At 40.5% G+C, this 7,964-nt stretch overlaps 1 protein-coding gene across 1 annotated transcript in view; it reads left to right on the forward strand.

The window, feature by feature from the left end:
- The window catches only part of C7H10orf71 (chromosome 7 C10orf71 homolog), a 73,869-nt gene that overhangs the window by 3,507 nt on the left and 62,398 nt on the right, over positions 1–7,964 (forward strand). The gene's annotated exons all lie outside the window — the stretch shown is intronic.

Raw genomic sequence — 7,964 nt, forward strand, 5'->3', positions numbered from 1 at the left:
TCGCTGCACTTCGGCAGCTGCTACTTTTAAAACAGATTCTTTAAACTTAAAAACAGAAGGAAAAGCCTACTGTTTCTTAAGGAATTCTTCCAGTAAAAATCTTTATCAGAGACATTTAAATCAGAGAACTTCAGTCAAATTTTGTGTGCTATACAGGTTTGAGTAGTGGTTGAACTTTGACTTCTAAGCTTCAGGAGGATTTATGGATGAGACAAGTGGTTGTGTTTCCTGCTGAGCAGTGAAATAATGGAAAAGTATTTATCCAAATATCCAGTAGGTCTGTGAACTGCTTAAAAAGTTACCTCACTTGTGTTTCTAAGATGATCTCTCTGAATAATTTTTGACCCAGCTTTGAATAAACAAAATATTTGTTTCATGTCCTTCAAATACTGGGTGTTTTAGAATAGAATGTCTTTCATGTTGTAGATGAGAACATATGTTCCTCAATACTGCATCTAAGTGAAAAACAGGCAGATGCAGTAGCACATTAAAGGTATCTCTTTCATGTAGCTGTCAGGTACTGAATATTGTCTTCTTCATCTTCTTTAAAGGCAAAAATAAGAAGCAACAGAAATATGTCTGGTCTTTTTCAAAGTACAGAAGTTCAGGTGCCACTTGTTAAAAGATTCTTTGCAGTGAAAGAAGCCAATCTCACATGCTGCACATACCATAAGCTTGGATGCATCCCTTAACCAAAAATAGATATTTTTCTTATCATTGTTGTGGCCACGTGGAAAAGATGTAGAGATGTCATATCACCAAACCAGCTTGTATTTTTTCTGTCTGAGAAGTTGCTTCGAATAAGCTCTCAAATATGCACTACCTATTAGAAAAGAATCTGATTTTTCTTGCTGCATTCCTCTCCTTACATGAGAAGGCAATAGACAAAGTTTGTCTCCCAAAGCAGGAAGAAGATAACTGCTTCAACAGCAGGCCTTTGAAAGGCACCAAATTATTTGTATTGTTTGATGGAAGAGGAGAGGTCCTGACCCATGAAAAACTAGTGATTTTGATGTGGTAAAGTAGCAGCCAGATCCCTTTTGACTGTGTCTGGTCTGATTTGCTGGCTCCATGGCTACATGGAACAATAGTCTGTGCAGGGCAGCTGGGACGTGGGCAGAATTACAAGCGAGCATCCGTCAAATTCCACTGCACAGCACTAAGAGGGCTTTTCCTCTGCATTTTCTAAATTACAGAAAACCTGTGTGAATTATTCGCTGTGGCTTGGGATAGGCAGCTTTGAACTCGGGATTGTACCCTGGAAAAACAAAAAATTATTTTTGCCACCCATTAAGGTATTAAAAGTGTACTGTGTTGATGTTAAGTCAGATATTGGCAAAGCTCTGGTGGTGGGTTGGTTGGATTGCTTGTTTTAAAGAGAATACTAATATTTACACAGTTTGAAAAAACAAAACTCTTTGTGGAGAGCCTATGCGTAGACTATTTCTATTCTGATGGTTAAAGTCAGTCAAAAGTTAATAATAGCAGTGGAAGTTTCTGATGGGGATTGTTGATGAGGAGTGCCAGTAAGCAGTGGCTGAGTTGCTTTTCATGCGTTTGTGGGATTATATCTAGAAAAACAGTGCAGTTTCTCGGAGCTGCAATTCTATCAAAATGTATGTTATCCACAGCGGACATTGAGCAAAGGCTTCCAGCTGGAAAGTGACTGCTGAAGGGTATCCCACACCTGAGGCTGATTTCACCTGGCTACAAGGTTTGTGTGTGCCTGAGTGGCTGTGGAGAGGCACAAATGGGAAGGAGGAGAACTCACCTCTGGCACTCACAGTAGACATCATGCTGATCTTTAAGGGAAGTCTGTATTTGAATCTAGGAAACCTCTAAAGTTAAATCAGATGTGTGAGTGAGAGCATCTAAATTCTGCTTGACTGGTAAATAAGGTATGTTGTACCTTGTAGTGTCTTGTTAAAAGTCTGCTGCTGATTCTTCTCTTGAATTCAGATTTATTTATTTTTGTTATTCAGACTCCTCAGTGCACAGTCAGTCAACACTCTGACTGAAAAGTAAGGCTAGCCAGACAGTGAATGACCACAGTGCTAAATGGCCATAATCTGAGCCGTGGCATAGGCAAGTCACTTTCCAAAAAGGCATGTATTTGCACATTGCTCTGAAGAAAACAAAGATTATAGGGAAAAAAAGGAAGCAGGATACTATCTTTTAAAAATAATAGTACACAATACAGGCTCCAAAATGTTCCATAATTTTTTGTGGTACAGCCTCAGAGTAAGGAAGTATTATCATTTAAAAGAAGTAATTTCAGTGAAGCGGGAGATCATAACATTCCACTCACCCATTGCAAATGCCTACTGTCAAAACACGGGTTTCCGATAATACCCAGAGACTTTCTCTGCTTCTTTTGATCTGTTGGGCTGTAACAAATATACTTTCCTTCTCTGACACTGAACTTAGGAAAGTAAACAAAATCAAAATCATATTTAAAGCACTGACTCACAGAAAACATTATGCTCGCATATGTATGTCAAAGGCCTATGTTATATTAGTCATTATAATTAGATCAATACACACATCTGTTTTACAATGAAATGTGGGTAATGTGTCACTGATTATTAGCATCTGTAGTTCTTTCTAGCAGTGATATTTCCATTTTTAAAGGCTGCACAATCTCTAGATTAATAAAATGTACAGAAGCAGATTTGAAGTTTAAATTTAAAAATTATAGTACCCTGAGTTGTACTCGGATTTTGCTCAATCAGTATTTGTCATCAGGGACATCCTGGCTTTCCATGAACTGTCTGTTTTGCCCCTTTCAGCAGCCAGAACAAATGTTCAACAACTGGACAGATATTTCTTCCCTGCCTTCCCAGACATGTGTGTCTAAGCTTGCCCTCTCTTTGACAGAGTAGCTTTCCTGGGAGCCTGTGAGTTGGAGCAGTTGTGTCCTTTCAGCACTGCTCAGCCCTCTTTGAGAGCATCCCAATTTCCCAAAAGTGTCACTAAAGCCTTTTTCAGTTGTTTTGGTCACTCCTTCTCTAATGAGTGCATTGTCTTGACCAGACTCAGAATGTTAAGATCAGCTATAAGATTTTCCTTCTTCACTAAATCTTGTAGGACACAATATTATCGAGCAGCCCACAGCTGCAGCCAAATCATGTTTTGTAGCCATGGTGTCCAGACATCTCCAGAAGCAGCAGTGTTGGAGTTGTCATCATTGAACTTGCCAGGCCTCCCTTGCCATCTCATCATGAATTACAGCTCTAAAATAGTTTTAAGCTCTGGGCATGGTTTTGGCTTGTGTGCCAAGTCACGTAGTGTTTTGTACTCTGAATGCCATGAGCAGGTCGTGTCTTTATTTCTTTACTTATAGTGTATTTTCATGTTATCCACAGTATCAGAGCAGCCTGCTCTCTTTAAGCTTCAGTTAAGTCTGGGTGACTTCCTTGCTTGTCAGATTCCAGATGTTTTGCCAGAATTTATTTCTGGGTCTTTCATGATCCTCTCTTTGGCTTCTCTGTGCATGTGTGTCTTCACGCCTGTGATGAACTCTGCTCTTATCAGGGCTAGTCAACTACCATGCTCCCCCAACCCCCTTCCTCCCCACTCCAGAAAAAAAAAAAAGTTCATCTTTCAAGTCTTAGATTTGTTACAGACTCCTCTAATACTTTCCATTCCCCCTGCATTAAAACAGTCTTGCTCCATTTTTTGCACAGAATGCAGTCCTCCTTAAGGTTCTGCAATCCATTTTCATTGTGAGACTCTTGGCTGTCTTAATTGAAAACTAATAAAACTTCAAGCAACTGAGAACCAACTTTTATCAGAAATAAATTGACTTTCTGCCCAGTATCCTTCCGATAGCATTCACTGTAGCTGCAGAAACTGTTCATGTCTTCTCTGAGGGTTTTTTTTTTCTCTAGTAGGGAGTTTACCCTCTCCACTATTCATTCCTGCAGAACAGTTTGATTCTCCCTGATCCTGTACTTTGTCCTGAGCTAAGGCCAAGTCTGAGAGCCTGACAGCCTGTAAATGTGATATCTGAATGTGTCAGCATTGTTCTGCATGGAGCACCATCGAACTGAGCATTTCCTTCTACACGTCCCATACAGCAGTTTTAAAGGCACAGCTGCACACATGCTGTGAGCACATTTTCCCCAGGACATTTACCTTTCCACCCCTCCCTTTCATGCCCCACAATGGCATTGTAGAGGAGGAAAATTAAAAGAGCTTAATGCAGCCTGCAGCCCAGGGCTGTGAATTCATCTCAGCTGCTTGCAGAGTGTTAATGGACACCATGCAGGCCAAAAAGGCACAGAGGGAATCTGTCCCAATAGTTTTTAAAGCTTCCCCTCTGCTGGTAATGTCACCTTTGAGAGCTAATGAAACACTTTTCAGATGTGGGTCTGGTCTCTGCTAATGCTTATGATTGTGAGCATACAAATAGTATTGCATACTCCAATGGGAAGTTTACTTGGGCAAAATTCCTACTGAGGTCAGCTGGGCTTTGTCCAGAGCAATCCTTGCCTAATAAATCCCTTAACAGTAATAAGCATTGAGTTTGGAACTGTAGTTAAATACAGGAATATTTTAAATTAAAAAATACATGGGCTGAAGTCTCCTTCTGTCTGTACTGCTCTTTCCTGCAGTAATTCCATCAAGTATTTGCTGGTGTACAGCTGAGTGCAGAATCATGCCTCCTATTACCACATGAAATAATGAAAAGCCTCAGTTTTACACAATTTAATATTCAAATATTAATTTAGGGCTTTAAACTAGTGAACAGCATCACTTTTAATGACTCATGCAGTATCTTAAACCTAAAATAAAACTGAAGAAAATTCTTATCTTTCTCTAAATAAAAATGGGATGGCAGAGTGGTTACAACATATGGCATTTTGACAGAGGTATAAACTCCCTTGTCATGACAGTGATAAGTGTTTTCAAGCCAGGTAGAGAATCAGATTGTGCTGCTTTGAGGCTTTTTTTGGTCAACTTGGCTGTAAATGGGTACCAGTCATTCCAGCTGAGAATCAGAAAGGCTTTGAGAAAAAGGTCTGTGATAACCACCTTAGTGTTTTCATCAGTGTGGTTTACCACAGAGTTGGCATGTGCCCATCTGATGGGCTGAAGTGCCTTGGTGTAAGTTGTGGCCATTTTCCTACTACTTCTGCTGAGAGATGTGTGTTTCCAGTGTAAGCAGATTTGTCTTGGGAGAGAAAGAAAGAACTGATGAAGTCAGCTTCCCAACACATTTGGTTATGTGCTTGGTTGATGCTTGTTAAGTAAGGCCATGGATCTTAGTAGGCATCAGGTAACCTGCAAGGAGAGATCTAGAGAAGGCCCCAGTCTGGGAAAAAGCTTGAAAACAGCATTTTGAGTCCTCTTTTTCAGCTGCTTGCCTTCATGAAGAATTCTGGAATGTAAAAGTCTGAAAGGCTTCTGTTCTTTTATAAACTTCTGATAGAAATTGGCAAATCTGTTCAGATGGTGGCAGGAGGCTGCCTTGGCCTGAGCTCCAAAATTCTCTGAAAGAAGAGATTGTCCAAATCATAGCACTTTTTGGTGGAACCATGCAGTCAAACACGAGCTCTGAAAGGGTCTGCCATGGGCAGGTTACTACTCAGAATACCGGGAAATACCCTGAGTTCAGCAGCTCCAGGGATCAGTCAGGAAGCTCTGGATCCGTGCATGGCCGGGCTGCAGCCAGCAGTGTGTGGGGATCAGTCTGCTTTACCTGACTCTTCACTTTCAGCCCAGGCAAAGTCTGGCTGACCCTGCTGGGGCAGAGCAATTAACATTGCTTTGAAATCTGCTTCTCCACTTACGCCTTTTAACATCCATACAACTCAATTGCTTTGATTTTCTCTTGATTTTCCCCCAGCACAAAAGATGCTGATTTTTACTCTCAGTGTGTAGCTGCATCGACTTCTTTAATGCCATTACATTAGTATCAATTGGCAATGTCCAAAAGGACTAAAAGGCCTGTTTCCAGAATGAAACAGAAGAAATTCTCATCAAACAGGCCACAGTCAGGTACTACTGTTAGATACTGGGATTTTCCCAGGAAATTGCAGGATGGGAAACAAGAACTTCGAGAACTGTGAAGAGGGTTAAATACAAGTTAAATCCATAAATTTCTGTAGTGTGTAGAAATTCTGCAAATAAATATGTGAATATTTGTCTTTTACACTGAATTCTTGGAGTTCTTACCCAAGTCAGAGAAAGCCTTCTATTCTCCAGAGTCCTTAAGCATGCATTTAACCAAAAGAAGGGGTTTTAAGGAGAATTTCTGTGGAGCTCTATGTATTTCCTATCAGCTGCTTCCATGTGGGAATCAAGCCATTTATGTATACAGTTCCTGACTCTGGGGCAATTAAAATCTCAGCCATAATGTTATATTAACACAGAATTTGGTGTGCCTAATGACATATTAAATCTTCCTAAATTATAGCTAAATTACAAAAAGGACTAATTTACCAAAACCAGTTACTAAATGTTTAGAAAAGGAAGCTAATTGAATTATCTCTTGTTTGTCAGAGACAGATAATCTCCTTGTGAGAAATCTCATTTTTTCTGAAGCATGATTAATTGGCCTTACCAGTCAGAGATTATGACAAATTATGCAGGAGAGGATAATAGATAATAGTAGGAAGGCTTGGGAGCAGAGAATTAGCAGCTGTTATTTGGTTTGGGTCTAGGTGCCACCTCTGGATTTACACTGACCCTTGTATGGTCTCTTTGCTGCTGCTGCTGCTGCTGCTGCTGGAGATGAGCCTTGCTGCTCTCACAGCCACCCTTTGCTCCTTTCCCTGACATTCTCAAAGCCTCAGCCCAATTCTGATCAATAACATCACGTCCCCAAGAAGGATGCCTGAAAAACTACCTGCTTTTAGGGGTCAATGAATGGTTTCTACTGAATAATCAACAACATGAGATGTATTTTTAATTTTCCTTTAGTCATGGTAGGAGGGCATTTATGACTCACACAGAAGGTCCTGTCACAGCTTTGTCATCCTGTTTGAAAAGCCTGGCAGGTGTTGGATCTGAATCAAAAGTTTATTGGTTATGTTAATATTACATCACAAGGGTTTTAGAATAATCTTCCATTTGCACTATCTTGTACATGTCGATTATGCTGTAATAGGAACTAGATTTGAGTTATTGTCTCATTAACATTATTTGGAAAATGTTATGAATTAGATCTGCAATATCTATTAATGTGCTCAAAAGTAAGGTATATTTAAAATTATAGTGGGTGTTGCCACAGCCACATGGCTTGAAGGCTTAGTGTCTCAAGCAGAGTATCAGATAGTGCAAAATTCCCAAATTAAATGACTGTTGGAACCACTCTGCTTTTCCTGCTGTTCTGACTGCTAAAACAGTGATTTGATACAAGTATAAGTTCACATATTCTGCCTTTTCCTCTGCAATCACTTTTTTACCCCTTCCCAACATCAGTTGGTTCTCTCTCATATTTAGTTGTCCTTTATATCATCAGTTTGCTTATAAGAAAAAACAATTTCCCAGGCATCCCCAGCCAAGTCCCTGTGAACCTACCACTGTCCACAGTCCCACGCCACACACATCCAGTCATCTCCTCACACCAGGACCCCCTGAGAGCCATTCCAGCCCTACTTTGGGCACTGCATCCCTTTGGCAGGCAGGAGCACACTGTGGCCTTTTCTTCTGAGCAGCTACTTTGTGTGTTGCCTGCATTTCAAGGTAGCAGCTCCTTTGAAGGCATCCCTTCAGGAGCCCTTGGGCACTCAGCACAGCTCTCTGTTTCTTCCCTGGTCACTCGAATGAGTTTAAGTATGAAACAGCTTATAACATACAGGGGTGGTTCCCAAAACAGGTGAATAGTCAGTGGTTTATATTCATTGGAGCATTTCAGTCAGTTTTAATCACAACAGAATGTGCTTGCATCTGGTCCCAGCCCTCCAAGTCCTCCCTCAGTACTGTGGAGTAATTGAAGAATAGGATTAAAGGTAATT

The sequence above is a fragment of the Zonotrichia albicollis genome, chromosome 7 (assembly GCF_047830755.1).
Source record: "Zonotrichia albicollis isolate bZonAlb1 chromosome 7, bZonAlb1.hap1, whole genome shotgun sequence".
Classification (NCBI taxonomy): Eukaryota; Metazoa; Chordata; class Aves; order Passeriformes; family Passerellidae; genus Zonotrichia; species Zonotrichia albicollis.